Genomic DNA, 21,022 nt, shown 5'->3' on the forward strand with positions numbered 1-21,022 from the left:
AAAATCAAAAACACCAATGATAGCCTTTGCTGGAGAGGTTGTGAAGAAAGGGGTACACTCATCCATTGCTGGTGGGAATGCAAACTTGTGCAACCACTCTGGAAAGCAGTGTGGAGGTTTCTCAGGAAATTTGGGATCAACCTACCCATGGACCCAGCAATACCACTCCTGGGAATATACCCAAGAGAGTCCTTATCACACAACAAAAGTATATGCTCTACTATGTTTATTTTTGACTTTCTTACAAAAAAAGCAAAGAAACATTTTCCTAAGAGCTTTACATTTGCTTTGTTTTGTAAAGTGTTAAAAAACCAACCATTGTGAATAAACTTTGTATGTCCCAAGGGCTCTAAGGATTCAACATTCTAAAGGAAAAAAGAAGCCACAACCCATTATATGATATAGTTTTATGGTATCATCTTATTGATCTGTAGGACTTTGAGAAGCAACTGATGTCCAAGAAAGGAGTTATTCTTTATTCACTTGGGTGGACATTAAATACTCATTCAATATGGATGTTGAAAGAACAAAGATTATTGCTGCATGTCTAGGCTAAACATATCATATGAAACTTTCCAGATTGTGAGAGTCTACTTTGATATTGGTTTTGAAGCTATCCCTAGCCATACTAAGGTGTACTACTCAGAAGGAGGAGGCCACTTGTGGGTTCCAGCCCAGCTAGCTTAGACCAGAAAAATCACACAGAAACTGTATTAATTAAAATACTGCTTGACCCATTAGCTCTGGCTTCTTATTGGTCAACTCTTACATATTAATTTAACCCATCTCCATTAATCTGGAGTAATGTGGTAGTGGCTTATGGAAAAAATTTCAGCATGTCTTACTCTGGCAGTGGCTCCATGGTACCTCCCCACTCCCATCATACAACCTAACTTTCCCCTCATAGTTCTGTTCTTTCCTGTGATAGGCTCAAAGCAGTTCTTTATTCATTAACCAGTAAAAGCAACACATAGACAGAAGAATCTCCCACACCATTTCCCCTTCTTTGTTTAAACAAAAAGGAAGGCCTAAATTTTAACATAGGAAAATTATATATAACAAAATATATATCAATCAAGAATTGTAGTTACAATAGTTATATCTACTTTATCTTTATCTAAGGAAAACTATAACTATGGTTGGTAAGGAGGGAATTTATGAAGTTCAGGCATTGACTCATTTACCCTTTATATTTTAAGATAGACATTTCCCCATTGGTGAGCATGATGAAGCTCAGATAGTTTATTTACTCAGTATCACTCAGTATTGTTCCTTCCTGGAGACTAGTGTCATTATTCTATTTCCTATTACATTTCTGACACATATTTCATGATTTACTATTTTCTTATGTACTATTTTTCGTCCTTATCTGTCATAATGAAACTTCAGTTATCAAGTCTCAAGCCATCGTTCTCACTGCCTCTACTTAATTCCTAGAATAGACCCTTCACACACATGAATAGATTCACTGTCATTTAATAATGAACTTCATTATGTAACTTCCACAATTCTTCTCATTGGCAATGTTCTGTGTGCATTTCTGACATTCTGATTTGTGTATTGTGTTGCTCCTTGTGTCAGAACTACTGTGAACATCCAAGGGAACAATGCTCTCATTTTCCTTTCACTGCTTTACCAACCATTCACACACCTTTAATTCTAGTACCTGGGAGGCAAAGGCAGGTGGCTCTCTGTGAGTTTGAGACCAGCCTGGTCTGTAGAGTGAATCCCGGAACAGTCAGGCTACACAGAGAAACTCTGTCTTGAAAAACCTTTATTTTTTTCTTTCATTTTCCCAGTGAACATGGTACATATCTATTCCATGGAATAAGGCATTTTCCAAGTTAGAAATAAACTTCACCTTTCTGTATATTCTTTACAATATATTTTAAGATAAAACGGCACTAGATTTTTTCTGAAATCAAGTGTCCTGAAAGGAGCAATGAAAATCCATCCATTTTATTACTAATTTCATTTTTACTATATACCCCCTTTTCTCCTTGCATCAAGCTCTTAAATACTATAAGTTTTTCATACTTGCCTCTTTTACAAAAAAAAAATCTTACCACATTTAATTCACTAAAATTTATTAAGTATATCATTAGATGTGTTTTATTTATTTTTTTCTAATATCTTTATTCTAAATTCACCAAACCAATCACTACATATGCTTTCCAGAATTATCCTAGTTGTCTATAAGCTTTTGTCATTAATTCATTGGTGACCTATTTTCAAAGGAGAATCTAGAAATAGATCTACCATCTGATCTAATCATAAGACTTCAGAGCACATTCCCCAAAGGGCTCTATATCCTGCTATAAACCCAAAGGACTCTATATCCTGCTATAAACACATCTACTTCCCTATTCTCATTACTGCTCAGTTTACAATATCTTGGGAAAGGAAATGGACTAGATTTTCATCAGTGTATGCATGTATGACTAAAATGAGGTGCATATACATGGTTCAAGATTATTAATCTGTAAAGAAAAATAAAAGTATGAAATCACATGTAAGTGGACAAATCTGAAAGTAATTATTGTGAGTGAGGTAATGCAAACTCAGAAAGATTAACACTGCATGCTCTTTCTCACATTTGGTGACAGTCTTTGAATATTTAGATATGTCTGCTTAAATGGAGAACCCATCAAAGTTAGAAAACAAGAAATGGACCATAGAAAGAAAGGGGATGACAGAGAAATAATAGCTCGGGAGGGTTAAATGCAGTGGTGATAGGAAGGACAGAGGAGGAAGTGTGTGGAGGAGTAACTAAAAAGAAGGAACTCTTGAAAAGCCATATGGAAGTATACTTCTATAGAAGCCAGGCTGACTAAAACATAATGGGATATCTTGTCTTTTCTCTTCTTTGTATTTTGTCTAGACTTGGGGAAATTCATTTAATTTTAGTGAAATTTATTAGATATTTCTATAAATATTATCAATATCGTCCTACCTGATATAAGTTTATCAAACCAAACATTTTATGTTTCCATAAGCATATAAATTCTTTATAAACTGCTGCATTCCAGATCCATTCAGAATTCTTCAAAGTGAACATTAAAAAGAAATCAGACAAATTACTTTTTGAAGTCATTTGTAATATGCTTGAAGGAATAAATAGAAATCACAGGCATCAAAAGCAGAAGTCAAGTGAAAGTGCATCAAACTACAACTTTCCTGCACAGTAAAGAAATAAGCACAATAGACACATATCATATGCAATTTGAGAAAATATTTGATAACTGCAAATTTAATTTTTTTTTGAATTTTCGAGACAGGGTTTCTTTTTGGTTCCTGTCCTGGAACTAGCCCCTGTAGACCAGGGTGGCCTCAAATTCACAGAGATCTGCCTGCCTTTGCCTCCCGAGTGTTTATTTTAGTTAAAACACAATCACACCATTGTCCCCTTTCCTCACCACTCAAATCTCTCCCATGTCTTCTTCCTTCATTCTCTCCCATGGAAAACTATATTTCTAATAATAGGTTGATTTGAAAAGTATATAAAAACACCATTACATTCATTAGTGTGAGCACAAATAATCTTACTAAAGTATAGAAAAAGTACTTATACAGATATTTTTCTGACATAGACAAATGGATAACAGATATATGAAAAATATTTTGAATTATTACTGACATTACCAAGACAATGTATATTAAAACCAAAAATTAATATAACTTCATATTTGTTAAAATAACTATTATTAATGGTGAAAGATAACAATATTGGCAAGAACATAGACTAAATAAATATGTCCAAAGAAGAAATTAAAATGTTAAAAAATAATAATTTCTAATAATTAATAACTCTAGTTGTTCTGAAATGTCAACTATTTGTGCCAAGGTACTGCTAGGTTTAGTTGCTGATTCAAAAATAATTCAGTGAACTCATTGGTACTGCATTTAAACTTGCATTTCTTTTTCATAAACTGCATAAACACATTAATGTTAGCTACAAGTAATGTTGTTAGTAAAAAATAAATTCATATTTCTCTAAGAAATATTTTTTCAGTACAGAATATTCTAAATAAATAAAATGCTAATCAGCAGTGTCTAGTTACAAAAATAAGGACATCAATGCATGTTAAAGAGGTACCTGAAAAAAAAGTACTAAGTACCATCAGTTCCAAAATAAACTTCTGGATAACAAAGCAAAATATAAAACACACACACACACACACACAAAATCACACATACATACGGTTATTTCAATCAAAAGAAAGAAGTATGCCTATACATACACACATGCATACACACATAANAGGCTGGGAGAAAACGGCCCGTCGAGGTGTAGGGAGTCTAGGCATGATACCCATAGTGGAGTTTGCAAACATATCTTATGAATAAAGTGAATATTACTATTACATAAAAGCTCCTGGTTCTTGTTGTCTCCAAGAAAATTATTCATTGTAAGGACATAATTTAAGAAGAAGCTCATTTGTCAAGCAAAACACAATCACTCCAATGAAATTATTGTGAACTGTCCCAAATTGGAAAGGAGAATCAGCAGAAAGTTTTATGAATTTTTAAAAATATTTCTGCATAGTCAAGTATTGGGTTGCATTTTTATAGAGATAGCTGACTCTATTCCCATAGCAAGTCACATTAACCAACCAGCACTACCTTTTGCGAATTTATCTCCAGGATACTCTAGAAAGGCTCAGAAAGGAAATGTCAAAATACCATGCAAAAGATAATTTTATGAAGCTGGTATATCTGAGGCTGCAGACTCTCCTTCTGTCGTTCATATGTGTTGAAAATTCCCTAGCATCTTATTTTTGGATAGAGTTGGGGCAACTTTTCTGTAGCCTCAAGGATATTGAATCACAAATGAGAATTCTAAATGAACACAGAAAGACATAGTAACCAAGATACAGAGGCAGTTTCTTTAGGTATTTTAAATCAAATTTTTGAAAATGGTTAAGATACCTGACTGATCTCATGACTGTGCTGATAAAGATATTTTGTTGCTCCATAGTTGGTACACTATTATTTTAAAATTTGATTTTCATGCAGAAAGCTGGGGCCTATCTTGCAACAGTTTGCCATGCCAAGCAAATAGTCACAGTGGTGGTTCTATCTTCTAAAGACTGTTTCTCCAACTCTGCTTTTAATTTTTTTCATTCCAAGCTTACTAAAGGAAAAATAGGATACAGGAAGAGAAAATATTCACAATTCACTTTTCTTAGATGTAATTTTGTTTCCCTAACTATATAAAGGACATATAAAATTTTAAATAAATTAAATTAAAAACTATGATCCAAAACCACATAATTATTTGATTACAAATCTACTACTAAGATCCAGAAGAGAATTCTTTGATACACTGACTTGTGGGTGAACATAAACACAATAGCATATAGCAAATTTTAATGTAACAAGCAAACAAAAAATTATAATAAACTAATGACTAATAAAATAGTTATTTACTGAGTGGATTAGGATAAAAGTAGAATTATAGGTTCTTATCTTAGGAAGTGAACAAAACAACAGAAGAACAAATGAGGGACTTCCCAATGTAAGAAATAGATATAGCAAAATGTATGTGTAAATGTTGAAAATTTAATTATTGTAGTAATATTAGTTTTAGATTAAACAGCTTGATGTAACCATGTATAAGTTAAGAAGAATATTATAAACAAAAACGTCCTGATAAACAGTAGAATTCAATCCAAAACATTTAATAATTAACTAAAACAGTGTAAATAAATAGATATTACTGTTTAAAAACTGTACTACAGACATGATATATAGAAGAAGAGAGGTGTAGGTGATAACCATTAGGAAACCAAACTACAAATAACTGTCTTGTCATAAAGGTAAAATCAACTACAATAAATGAGTAGAATCAATTAGAATACTTGACAAATTTCTAATTTAAATCCAGAGTTCTAATGTAAAATGAATTCCAATGGTTTTGCATACTGCTGCTAGAAGAAGAGTGACTTACACCCCATGGTGTATTTTTTTAAAGTCTTCTATGAGGTAAACTTTCTGAACATTATTCTTTATATATTTTGATATCATTCTCCCATATCCTTCATCCTCCCAGATCTTCAACACCTACCTACAGACCCAGAAACATGTTCTTGTTTCTTTTTTTTTCTTTCTCCTCTCTCTCTCTCTCTCTCTCTCTCTCTCTCTCTCTCTCTCTCTCTCTCTTTCTTTCCTTNTCTCTCTCTCTCTCTCTCTCTCTCTCTCTCTCTCTCTTTCTGTTTTTCTCTCTTTCTTTCCCTCCCTTTCTTCCTTTCTTCCTTTCTTCCTTCCTTCCTTCCTTCCTTCCTTTCTTCTCTTCTTCCTTCCTTTGTTTCTACCTTCCTCTCAAAACAAAAAGAATAACAAAATCAAAACAACCAATTAAACAAAAAATACCAAAACAAGGGAAAAGCCAGCAAACAAACAATGATAACAACAACAGAAACAAAAAATCATGAAGCTCATTTTGTGTTGGCCAGCTACTTCTGGGCATGGGACCTTTCTTGAAGGGTGGATGATGTACCCACTGACGCACCACTGGAGAAAACTGAATTTTACACTCTCTGATGCCATCATTCTAAAGAGCTTCTTGAATAGGTATGCGACTTTGAGTCTACTTCTCCTTCTCAGTATTGTGATTTTAGTCTTGTCTGAACTTAAGCAGGTCTTGGGCATTTTGTCACTGTCTATGTAAATTGCTATGCACACCAATCCTATTGTAACTGAAAGATGGTTCTCTGGGGTCAATTATGGCCACTCACTCTTCCACATAGATCTCCAAACTTTAAATGAAGGACATTGATGAAGACATCCCATTTAGAACTGTGTGTTCCACAGTTTCTCAGTCATCCCATTGGCCAGTTGTGGTTTTTGGTGTTAGTTCCTGTATACTCTAAAAAGAAGCTGCTTTGATGAGGGTTGAACAATGCAATGCTCTTTGGGTACAGACATATGTCATTAGGAGTAATTTTATTGCTATATTCCTTTAGCAGAAAGTAATAATATGCTTTATCCTGGGGCCCATGACCTATCTTGTCTCAAGTGTCTGGACACTTCAGCATTGTTGGTTATGAATTAAATATTATTAATCGGGACTTAAATGCAATCAGAAATTTTTTTCACTTCATAACATTTGTGTCCCCGTTGCACTAGTATATCTTGAGGACTATCACTGCTTTAGGTCTCAGGATTTTCAGTTGGGTGATAATGATGATTGCCTTTCTGTTTCTATGGTTTTCAAAGCACCTTCCAGTACCAGGAACACTTGTCAGTCGAGATAAAGCTCATACTTAGGCACCATTTCTAAGTATTCATGATTGATGATATAAGTAAATTATATGTTGAACAATAGAGCCATACAATCAGTTTGTGGAAAATAGTAACTTTGGTCTATGGTACTTAGAGGGGTCTATACAAACTTTGGATAACAACTTAGCAAGATGCAAGCTTTCCTAAAGACTACAGGCTTTACTTGGTGGCATAAGATGGCCAGATGAAGAACTGACTTACCCATTACATGGTGACTACATTTAAATTCATTTCATATCTCTGTATATTTCGAGAAGCTTCTACAGTAATGGGTTTCTGTGTGTCTTCTCAAAAGGCTTTGAATGTTAGTTTTCTTTCCCTACATTCCTTCACTCTGTAATTCTATTTCACTAAACACTTACTTTTAACTGATAACATTGTACTTTAAATATTTTTAAATTTTCCTTTTATATTGATTTATTGAGAATGTGCTTTCTTTTCATTTCAGCAGACTTTTGAAGTTTCTAATTTATGCTGTTCATTAGTTTCCAATTGTATCGTGTAATCAGGGAGAATATTTTTATGATTTTTTTCTTCTAAGAAAGTTATTTAAGTTGAATTTGTATTTTCATCAATTACTTATTTAGAAAAAAATGTACAATGAGAATTTTGGAGGAGTGGATGTGCTACTATTGTTGGGTAAAATATTCTGTACATTTTTTATTTATTAGACAGGTGAATTTTATAGTATTATTTTGAAAATATTTATTGTCTTGAACTTTTAATCATCATTATGTGTTGAACATTGAAGTTTATTCAAATTTATAAACTTTTTTAAAAACAAATTTAAAAACTCATAAGCTATTTTCTAATTTGTTGATTTTACAAAGGAATGATTTTAATGTTATAGAGAGATACGAGAGAGAGAGAGAGAGAGAGAGAGAGAGAGAGAGAGAGAGAGAGAGAGGGTTTGAGGGAGGGGGATAGGGAGAGAGAGCGAATATAGAATATGTGCTCAAGTGCTAGTGGAGGCCAGAAGAAGGCATCAGAACATCTGAAGCTGGAGTTATAGGTGGTGGTTAGACAGGTACCACAGGCACTGAGAACTGAACTCAAGTTTCAGTTAGCAGCAAGTTCTTGTAATTTCTGTATCATCCCTCCAGCTTCCAATCTATTAAATTTTGTTTCATAAGTATAAATAGTTATAATTATTGTATATATTTTACTGTTTTGTATTTTCTTTATTTTGCATGCATCTACATTACACACACACAGGACAAAACTTCAGGCCTGGACATGACATAGAACCCTCCAACCTAAAGACTAAGTCTCTTAGTGTTTGAAGATGCTATGCAAGTTCACAAGGAATAAGATCAATCAAGTCCTATCCACAAGTACAACTTAAGGACCACAATAATATCTAGCATAGCAAGATAAGCACAGGTATGTAATAGTGCCACTTATATCTTGGATATTATCAGCACTTCCCTAAGTAGATTTAAGGTCCACTCAATAAGAGGGAATCCATGCGTAGCACTGTGAAGCTTGCCAAGTACTTATAGCTAGACCTAGAGGATTTTCCACAATTTTATGGTTGATATTCTTTGCTACAACAGTGGATGTTTTGTGTTCTGTATTTTAACTAGAAATTCTTCTGTTGTGCAATATATGCACAGCACTATATAACAAAAATGTTAAACTGCATATACTGGCATGTTAAATCTTGGTGCTTCCTATGTTCCACACTAGGGTCATAGATGTAGAAAGGTGACAATGTGGTTGGTCAACAACACATAAAATATGGTGTTAAAGTTGAGAGGCTGCCATAACAAAATACCAAATAGGGTAGAGTCAAATTAACTTCAAATTATTCTGGAAGTTAAGGAAGCTTAGATTAATGTTCCAAGGACTGATAAAGACTCTCTTACTAAGTGGAAGACTGCCCTGGTGATATAGTCTTGTAAGGTGGAGGGGGGGGGGATGGAGGTAGGGAAAGAGGGAAGGATGAAGGGAAAGAATGAGGGAAAGGAGAAAGAGGAGGAGGGGGAGAGTAAGACAGAGAGATGAATATCCTTTCTGAACACTAATGTCTTCATGAAGACTCACGCTCATGACATCATCTAAATGTAATCACTTCCTATAAATGGTACCCCTGAGTAGCACCACATCAAATTAAGGCTTCAACATATGATTTCATTTGAGAGGGTAACACAGACATTTCCATCTGCAACATAGGAATAATATATTATGGGAATATCATAAAACATAGTATATGAGATCTTGCTGAAAATTAAATTAGTGTTACTAAATTGCTTGCCATGCTGTCTATACAGGTGCACATAAAGATCATGTAGTTACACTAATTACTGTAAAGCTGTGTTCTCAGTAGTTCTCTGAGTGCCTTGTAATGACTCCATCATTCTCACCCTGTAAAGCATTATGTGAGGGGTTATTGTTCAGGGCAATATTCAGAAGCTATAAGCACTCATAATTTTCCACACTCATTAACAAAACAATTAGCATAATACTAAGGGCTCTCTTATTTTATATTAGTTAATTGATTGATTTGGAATTTAAAGTGAAGATAAGACAAAAGATACTGAGACTATAATCCTGTTTTATCTTGAGATAAAAAGTTTGAATACAGTGAGGGAAACAAATTATATTCAGGAAAATACCAGTAGCAAAACACTGTTCTCTAGTGGGCTAAAAGCTTTAATTTTCTCAAAACATTTGCCATCTACCATCCATTTGCATGCACTTTCTTGACCCCTAAATAAGAACTGAACTGAGAAAGTATCACTCCAGATAAGAAAAAAAGAAAGAAGTACTGAAGAGACAATAAAGCTTTGTCTGGACAGTGCATTAGTCTCCCAAGAGCTGTTAAACCTTTCCTGGAGTCAGCTGAATCTTTCTAACAGGTTAACCTAACTCCGACATGGTCTTAGCTATTTTACTGAACTCTAAACTGTATGCTTGTTGTTTTCTTCTGATCTTTTTATATCCAACTTTAAGCAAAATAAAGACTAAAGACAAACACATTTTGAATATCAAACATAGACACTCTCATCATAGAATAATAAGCCATACATTTACCAATTCATTAGGAAAAAACAGCATGGACTAGATGTTAAATGTACATGAGTATTAGAAGAGGAAGACAATTAAAAGTTAAATAAATAAGTTGGCTAAAATACTGGAAATTTCCTCAGGAATCTTTTATAAATGAGTATAAAACAAGAATGGAACAAAAGCAAATAGGCCAAATCACTACTTGTCTACAGTGTGAGAGTTTTTAATTAGGGAGTACAGATCTATGCATAGTTGACTTTTAAAATTCATTTAATTGTATATACTGGATGGATATTTTTCTATTTGTTTAAAGATTTTATGAATTTTGTTAGAATGGGGAATCAAGTAAAAATTAACTTTTAAATTGGCAAACTCTGGTATAGGTTTATAATGAGATGTTATTAGGGAGTTCAAGAGGAACAGAATTTTAATATATCCATTGGTATTTGAAACAGCATGGTTCAATCTCTTGTTCAACATGAACAGAAAAGCAAGTCAAAGTTGTATGTTCATGTATTCCCTTTGCATTTTATCATGGAAAATAAAACAGTATAAGGATATTAGAAACCACTGGTCACTGTGAGCTGTGGCTGAGAGTGTTGACTCCAGCAAGCACAGGATATTTTTGTTTGAGGAATGTGACTGTAGACTAAGGTGAAATCATATGACTTTCTCCATCTCTTCAAAACATAGAACTGTATATCTATGACTAGTGAGAAACAGCATCCTCAGGTTGATCCATCCATAATCCTTTTGAGGGACCCCTTGCTTAGAAATCAAGGTCTGTGAGCATTTGAATTCAAATGGGTCCACAGACTCAGAAATTTTAAAATCACTTTTCACTTTATAGACCATCAATGAAGGAGTGGCAAGTATGGCCTTGTTGGAGAATACGTGGCCTTGTTTAAGTAGGTGTGTCACACTAGGTGAGATTTGAGGTTTCAAAAGCACGGGTCAGGCCCAGTATCACGTGCCTTCACTGCCTCCTGCCTGCAGATAAGGATGCAAGCTCTCAGCCCCTGTTCCAGCATGGTGCTTGCCTACTGGCTCCACCCTCCCTGCCATGATTGTCATTGAATAACCCTCTGAAACTACAAGCAAGCCCTCAATTAGATACATTCATTATAAGTTACCTTGGTCATACTATTTCATCACAACCAAGGAACAGCAACTAAAACAGGGTCCTTCATTTCTTTGGTGTTGATTCTTCTTGTGTCCACCTCCTATCACCTCCTGCCATTTTTTTCTTCTATGGGGACTAATGCCACCCAGAAAAAAAACATAGAATTGCCCATCTGCATTAATGTCACTTGTCTCCAACTGTATCCTAGTATTAGCAGAGACTGCTCATTCATTCTCGGCCACTCAGACCTGAAATAATTACATGGAAATTATGCTAATTAAAACACTGTTTGGCCAATCACTTAAGCGTATTGCTAATTAGCTTTTATACCTATTATTTTATATTTTATCATAAGACTTGTGGCCTACCGGGGCAAGGTTCTGGCTGACAGCTCTTTGTGTCTTTCTGCTCTGGTTCTACATGGTGTCCCATTTACTCCATTTTCTTTCTCCCAGCATTCAGTTTAGTTTTTCTGCCTACCTCTATTCTGCCAAGTCACTGGCTGAAGCAGTTTTATCCATTAACTAATAAAAGCAACAGATACACAGAAGTATTTCCCACAAGTCTTACACCATCCTAGAAGTAAGTCAGTTCAACAAGAATGTAGGTTTGTTAAATCAAAGGATCAACAATATGTCTATTACACATCCTGCAGTTTAGAAATATAGGAATCACTAGGAAATTTACCAGCCATTAAAGTTCAGCATAGTAGTTCAGTATTTTGAAGACAGAGATCTCCTTCTCTTGGCTGTACATGGGAATGAATGTAGTTAGAACCTCTAAGACTTATAAGAGGGACACCTATGAGAAGGAAACCAGTCTTATTCTAGACATTAACATAATAAGGGCCAGAATCTTTGTTATTTAAACTGCTTAAGGTTATAATTTCTTACATTGACAGTTGAAACACATAAACTCATTTCTTACTGATTTCTTTTGCTTTAACTAAGCACATTAATACTCAGAACAGACTGGATCTAAAAAAATAGGTAAATTTAAATATGTAAGGCTTACAGTGACATGAAATATTCACATTATACATGCATATACTTTCATTAATACATTCATATACTTTCATTCATACATACATACACACATATGTATATATACATATATTTATGTATATATTACAAAGCCACTTAGTAATCTTAAATTCAAACAAATTTTATAAAATGAGTCAGCTTCTACAGAAACATTTATGAAATAGATGTAGAAACTTCCTGAAGGTATCTATAAAGATTATTTTCCAAAAGCTTGCTGCTATTTGCTACAATTAATAAGACTTAGGTAGGTACTCTTCATTGATGGAAGAGCGAAGAGATTCTTGAAGCTTTTCTTTCTAATTTATATTTGTACGTGTGTGTGTGGGTGTGTGTGTGTGTGTGTATGTGTTCAGACATGTTTGCTGTAATCCATGGAGTCTACAAGAGGGCATCAGACATCCAGAAGCTAGATTCTCAGGCAGTAGTGAACTACCACCAGAGTTCTGGGAGACAAGTCAACTCTTCTGTAAGAGCAATAAGTGTTCTTAAACTCTGAGTTTTTACTCCAACTCCCACTGAATGTTAGATGAAAAAGTCACAACTTGTTTCAATAGTGAAATTGCTTTTTAAATGGAAATACCTGTAGCTGAACATGTGAGTTTCTGCTCTCATTTCACTTCACCCCCTTGGTTAATTCAAGTAGAAAAAAAATAGAAGTTATTCAATTATTAACAAAAAATTACTTTTTCTAATTTTTTTAGAAATGACAATTACTTTTTCCTTTGTCTTTGGGAACAAGAACGCTGTATACAAGGTCATTACATTGTGGACGTTTCTGTGAATTTTCTGCAAGATATCTGTGTTTGCAAAATTTCCTTTCTTCTAAACTTAATTATAGTTGATATTTAATCATCAGAATATTATCCAATTAATGTGAATATTTTTTATTAGGAAGCTTAAATACTCCGGAAATGAGTTCTCATTTCACTTTTTAGTTGTCAAAATTCATCACTAAGAAAAAGCAGTCATGGCCGAGCAGTGGTGGCACATGCCTTTAATCCCAGCACTTGGGAGGCAGAAGCAGGCTGATCTCTGTGAGTTCGAGACCAGCCTGGTCTACAAGAGCTAGTTCCAGGACAGGCTCCAAAACCGCAGAAAAACCCTGTCACGAAAAAAAAAAAAAAAAAAAAAAAAAAAAACAGTCATTTTCTTAGGTTACACTGTAAGTGAACTAAGTCATAGGAAGAACCAGGCTGGGAAGGGCAGGTTGAGGCAATGATCCAGTAGCGATGGATGCGGGACATGCTTTGAGCTCTTAGGCTGCAGTTGCTGTTGTTGACTCACTATTCAATTCAGTGATAATCACAGAAAGTATAATTTGTGATTAGAATATTGAAAGTAACCTAGGTCCTCTGCATATATGTGACATGTTTATAGCTTCTCTTGGGACTCCTAACATTGGGAGCAGGAATTGTGTCTGATTCCTTCACTGGTTTTTGTGATCCTATTCCTTATACAAGATTGTCCTGCTCAAATTTAATACAAAATGAGGTGTTTAATCTTAACTACAACTTGATATTCCATGCTTTGTCAATACCCATGAGAGGCTGGCCCTTTTGTGAATAGAAACAGAGGAAGTGGGGGAGACAGGGAAGGTGGGGGAGAATGGGATGCGAGGAGGGGAAACTAATATCAGCATGTAAAAGACATGCATACATACATACCATATAGAACACAGTTAATTTGATATTTTAATAGCACTGTCAATCTTAATTTTATTGTTCTGTATGTGAGTACCTCAGTGTTTGTGCGTGCATGCATGCCTCTGTGCAAGTAGAAGCCAGATACCAACTTTATCTGCCATTTTTCAGGTACTATCCACCTTGTTTTTTGAGATAGTGTCTTTTAACATCCTGGAAATCACGAACTGGATTCAACACACTGGATACTGAACCATAAGAACTCGTCCAATTCTACCTATCCAGAACTAGGATTGGAAGTACATATGCCATATTCAGTTTATTTTCTTGACTTCGCAAATCATGGCTTTTACTGCAATTGAGATGCCTCTCGAAATAAATAAATACATACATAAATAAATAAATAAATAAATAAATAAACAAACAAATCTTTGTTGATGTACTGCAAATTAGTGAAGCCTGAAGAGCAAGAAACACTTTAAATGAATTGCTTTCCTACATGAATAGTAAGCATACTCTTTAATGTGTCATAGCATTTCCCATCTGTGAATCCTTGGTGGCTTAGGACAGCTGGGGCTACATCCAGGAATTTTTGAACATGCCTAAGCTAAAAGTTCTGCACCTAAATATCCTCTTTTGTGGACTTAAACTTGAATAAATTTTTGCTGGAACTTTGTTGTTTTTTCTTGAATGCATGGTTTGTGAAGACTAATCTTGCTTAAAATATGAGCTGCAAGCTTTGTGTTTCCTTGTTGTCTACAATAACAATCTGAGTTTTACCTATTCTGTTAAAACATTAAATTGAATTTTTTCTTTTTTTTAAATATTTATTTATTTATTATGTATACAATATTCTGTCTGTGTGTATGCTTGAAGGCCAGAAGAGGGCACCAGACCCCATTACAGATGGTTTTGAGCCACCATGTGTTTGCTGGGAATTGAACTCAGGACCTTTGGAAGAGCAGGCAATGCTCTTAACCTCTGAGCCATCTCTCCAGACCCAAAATTGATTATTGTTTAAATGAAATTGTATACCCTTAAATTTAGCTCATCTTTTACTGTACAGAAGTATTTTATTTTCATAAAGTCCCATTTATTAATTGTTGTTCTCTGTGCTTATCTATTTATGACATGTTCAGAATCTGTTTTCAGGTTCTAATGAGTTCAATAGTATTCCCTACTTTCTCTTCTATCAGATTCAGGGTATCTGACCTTATGATAAATTCCTTGATCCAATTACTGATAGCTTTTGTGTAGTGTGATAAGTAGATTCGTTTACACATAGCCATATACTTTGACCAGTACCATTTGCTAAAGGTTTCAAGATTTCTTCCATCCAGTGTGGATTTTTGTCTTCTTTGAAAAAAAAAGTCTATATTGGATGTACTTATCTCTTTAGCATCATTGATTTTAATCTCTTGATCGATCTATCTGTTATTATGTCAATACCATGCTATTTTTATTACTATTTCTCTGTAGTAGAATTTGAGATTGGAGAGGCTGAAATCTCCACCAGTTTATTTTTCATTTTATTATTCAGTATTTGTATGTGTTTGGGGAGGGGAGTTGCTGACAAATGAAGTTAAAATGGTCTTTTTATTTTCTGTGAAGAATTGTTGTGAAATTTTCATGGGGATGAGGTTGAATTTATTTATTGTTTTTGGTTGGTTTAGTATTGGTTTAACTAGTTCCTCTATTTAACACTAATGATCCATGAGTTTAGAAGGTCTTTCCATCTACTCATGTTTTCGTCAATTTCCTTCTGCAATGTCTTAAAGTTTTTATTATAAGACTTTTTTCAATTGCTTGATTAGATTTATCCTTTATTTTTCTTTACTTATGAAGCTGTTGTGAAAGGAATGTTTTCATTGATCCATTGCTCAATCTATTTATAATTTATAGAGGGAGGCTACTTAGTGTTGTGTGAAGTGTTAATTCTGAATCATGCTACTTTGCTAAAAGTGTTTATCAGCTGTAGAAATTTCCTAGTGTATTGTTAAGGGTTTTATAAATAAAAACATATCATTTGCAGATAAAAATACTTTGACATCATTATAATTTATGTTTGCTTTAACTCCTTCTGTTATCATATTGCTCTTGCTAAAACTTCAAGTACTACATTGAAAAAGTGTGAAGAGAGTGGAATACCATGTCTTATTATGGCAATGTTGTGTGTTTTTCTCCAGTTAAGTTCATTGTGGTTGTAATCTTGCTACATTTTTTTTTTTGCTATGTTGAAGCAGGTCAATTGTATTTCTAGTTTCTCCAGGACTCTTATAATGAACAGATGGTGGATTTTTGTCAGAGGCCTTTTCTGTATCTAATGAGAATATCGGGTGAATTCTGTCTTTCTGTTTATGTGGTGGATAGTTTTAGAATTATGTATGTTGAACCATTCCTTCAAAACATGGATGAAGTCTGCTTGATCATGATAAATGATCTTTTCAATATGTTCAAGATTCATTTTGTAAGTATTTCACTGGAAAAAAAAATTGAATCCATCTTCATAGGGAGATTGCATCCTACTTTTCTTTCTTTCTAGGGTCTTGAATTGATTTAGGTATCAGGGTAATAATGACCTTAGAAAAATAATTTAAAAATGTTTCTTCACTTTCTATTTGGCAGAATAATTTAAACAGTTTTTAAATTAATTATTTCAAAGTCTGGTAGAATTCTGAACTGCATCTATTTTGTCCTAGCTTTTTGTGGTTGAAATAATTTTAATTATTGCCTTTATCTTACAAGGGATTATATACCTATTAAAATTACTTATCTGATATTCAATTACCTTTGGTAGATCTTATATATCAAAAATTTTATCTTTAGTTATTTTTTTTTCCAATTTGATGGATTCGAAACTTTTTAGTTCTCTGAATTTCCCCAGTGTCTGTTATAATGTCTCCCTTTTCATCTGAATTTTTTATAGTTTTTTTTGAGACAGGGTTTCTCTGTAGCTTTGGAGCCTGGCCTGGATCTAGCTTTTTTGTAGACCAGGCTGGCATCGAACTCACAAAGATCCTCCTGCCTCTGCCTCCCAAGTGCTGGGATTAAAGGCTTGCACTACCACTGCCTGGCTTCATCTGAGATTTTACTAGTTTGTATTTTTTTCTCTCCATCCTTTCATTGTATTGGCTACGGGCTTATCTATTTTGCTGATTTTCTTAAAGAAAGTAGTCTTTGTTTTATTGATTCTTTGCATTTTTATTGTTGTTTGTCTGTTCCTATTGATCCTGAGTTTTATTATTTCTTGCCATCTACATTTTGTAATGCGACACTCTTTTTGTTCAAGTTTTCAGTGTGTCGTTAGATTGCTAATACGGAATCTCTCCACTTGTTAACTTAAGTGGTTAGTGCTATGAACTTGTCTCTTAGAGCAGCTTCCATTGTGTCCTTTAGGTTTGAGTATGTTGTATATTTGTTTTCATTCACTTCTAAAGTTTTAATCACTTTTTAAGTGGAGTCCTGCTAACTAGTAAATGTTTTCATAGTTACCTGGAAACCTCTTTCTCAATTGAGCCATCTCCTCTACTCCTCTATTTAAAGATAGAGTAGATTTGAGTATATTATTGAGTTACCCTTTCTGAACAACTTAGAAACTGTTAGAACTAGACAAAGTCAGACAAGAATATAGCATGCATTCCTATTTAATGCACATTATTTTTGGCTTGGAACAGAGTCTGATGTTAAAGCACAGTTCCTCTCTGCTCGTCTGTCACTTATAACGTGTCATTTTACTTTGTCCTGTTGTGGAAAAGATAAACATAGATGTCAGATTTGTTCCCGGAGAGTAAGAAATGATACTGAAAAACAATCAAATGGATTTGAGTCACTTTTTCTAATTGGCAGCTTAAAAAAGTGATATTGCCTGGGATGTAATAATGCATTTCAATAAAGGCACCATTCACTTTAATGGACACAAATTTATCTGGATTATCCTTTTGTTTTTGATTGGAAATTTTTAAAGCATCTCTCAAAAGGCTGATTGAATTGTTGACTTCACAGAGCCCCATGACTTGAGAAACAGAGCCAGTGTGAAGTTTCTCTTTTCTGGCCTCTGGAGATGCAGTGTGATTAGTTGTGACACTTTGAAGGGTGTGAATGGATTCAGAAGAACAGCGTAATGGATGCAGATTGCATTTTGAATTAGCTGCCAACTAGTTATAAAATCAAGACAGATAAACAGCTCTATTTACTTTATTCTACAGACTACATAGGAATGGTAAGCTGCACTAATATGCTTAAGAGGTGAATTCTATTGGAATCCAAAATAGATATTAACATCTAAGGGAGTAAGTTATCTATACTCAGAAATTGACCTTGGAACTAAATAAGGAAGTGATATTTTATTAAAAAAAGACATTAAAATTTATTTTTTCCAAAAAATGTAAGTAGTGGGAATCAGGTAGATCAAGAATAAAATTGAGTGGTTTGATATTTAGATGTTTAAACTGACATATGTTTCATCAACCAGCCAACCCTACTTCAGTTGCTTATCACAGAGTAAGAACATTGTTCAACTATGCAGGAACTCATATTATCATTACTAACTTGAAAAGGTTTATAGAAGTAGATTGCAGAAATCATGCTTGGCTTTATGAAACCAAGGACATGAAAAATAATGAATTTCTCATTGAATAAAAATCTTTCTGGACATGTTTCTTACTCAATTGACAGCACTCAATTATAATATTCTAAGTATTTTCATAGCTACGAGGTGGGTTGGCCAAGATGTTCATTATAGCAGAACAATTGCAAAACATCAACATCAGAAAAACCAAGTCTCTGATTTTGGGCAGCTGAAAACAATAAAATGCTTCAGTAGAACTGAACATAGCCAAAAGCAGGCATAATATAAAATGCCACACATCTCCCTCTCAACTAACATAAACAATTGGTTCTACATTATGAAATGTGGCACTTGTGGTACACTGTTTTGATGCTTATATCAAACGTTAATAATGTCATGGCTGGAAAGATGACTCAGATTTTGGTAATATTTTAGATGACTCAAATTTTGTTTAAAGAACCCATGTGGGGGCTTACCAACTGGCCAGAAGTCTAGTAATATGAGATATGATGTCTTCTGATTTCTTTGAGCGCTGCATACACATAGTGCATAGTTGTATACACAGGCACACACATATACACATTACAGTAAAGAAAATTTATTTCAAACAACAACAACAAAACACAAACAAATAAATAAACAAACCCACCTAATTCTTTGGTAATTTCTTAAAATGATTTAAAGCAAAGCTAAATGTTATAACTTACCTTTGCTGATAAAATATATAGATAATTTTTAAAGTATAGAATATTCTCAGTGCCTTGTATGGTATCACTGTGTTTATGAACATTAACATATTGATGTTTATTATAGTCCCAGAAAGATCACACTGACTTTTCTTTATTAAGCATATCCTGTAAACAATCTCATAAAAGTTAAATATATCACCCACAATCTCTATGCCAGACACAAAACTTTACTGAATAAAACACCTGCTAAAGGAAACATGGTTGATTGACATCCCCAACTGATATGTTCTTGACCCACTACTGCATTCTATCAAGGTCTGACTTCTTCCAACTGCTTCCAGGCAACAATATATTACAAGGGTACTGGTGCAGCTTATATCTCAGGCTCACAATTTCTCTGATAGATACAACTTACAGACTCCTTTCTAGCCTGAAAAATCATTGCGCTGACCCATAACATTAGTTCACAAACCTTATCCTTCCCACTTTTTTTTAACTAAAAATTCTTTGCTAACATAGAGATCATTAGACTACTTTTACCCTTCCATTTAACTATCACAGATATTCCCCTATGTGTCTGCTACCCATCTAATTCCATATATGGATTGCTTCTTTGAAGAATGTAATTCAAATATTGCTCAAAGCTTAGCAAGAGAGTTGAAAAATTTAATACTGTAACATTTCCTGTTGCTTCAAATGGTTCCAATTTTTAGTGAAAGCATGAGAACACTATAGCTGTTGATTAAAGGATTTAATGATTTAAATGATAAAAGGAGAAAAATGTAACTATGATAGTGCCAAACATTTGTAAAATATATATGGAGCATATATTCTANTACTGAAGAAGAATGCTTAAAAGAAATCCCACAATAGCTCAGAACTGAGTATAATAGAGGGTTATTTATTTAGGGGCCACAATCCTCTGCTGGAATTGGGAATAGCAACCAATTCCTGCAGCCAGAAAAGGCTTTACATCAGCATATATAGTATAAGAGGACACACCCAAGTGGGCAGGTAACTTAAAGGCTACTGACAGTAGGGATTCATGCAAAACCTCCCTCTTTTGTTTAAATAAGAAAGTTCTAAGCCTAATACAAAGTTATATACAATAAGAAAAAATATCAGGCATAAAAAATAGAATTACAACCAGCATAAATAATATCAAGCAAGAAACATGGTACTAAACGTTTTAATAATTATCCTATCTTAATGCATTTAAGTCTTGTATAATAAAAACTTTGCTATGTCATGAGAGGAAAATAACTACAACTCTCTAGTCTTCAGCCTGAACAAAGGCTTGAGAAGGAGACTATTACTTGAGTAAGCAGGAAGAGCAATCAAGCAACTTCCAAAATGTGCAAAAAATGACATTTATAATGCTGGAGCAACCAACTTTGGCTAAGGCCTAGAGTAACTGACAGACTATTTTCAAAGGAAGGGAATTTTAAAAAAAAAAAAAAAAAAAAAAAACATCTTACCCTGTCTTGACAAGACTTAACAGTCTTTTTTCTTATATCCTGCTTTTCCTATCTGGACATCATGCATTTTGTCAGTGGTCAGTGCATGGACAGTTCCTTGCCCAAAGGCCAGTTTTGTCAAGAAAAAAAAAAAAAAAAAAGCTCCAAGTGGAGTGTCTTCTGCGCTCAACATTTTCTCAGGAATAG

Source organism: Alexandromys fortis, unplaced genomic scaffold (assembly GCF_014885135.2).
Source record: "Alexandromys fortis isolate MF-2015 unplaced genomic scaffold, M_Fortis_MF-2015_v1.1 scaffold_105, whole genome shotgun sequence".
NCBI classification, from domain to species: domain Eukaryota; kingdom Metazoa; phylum Chordata; class Mammalia; order Rodentia; family Cricetidae; genus Alexandromys; species Alexandromys fortis.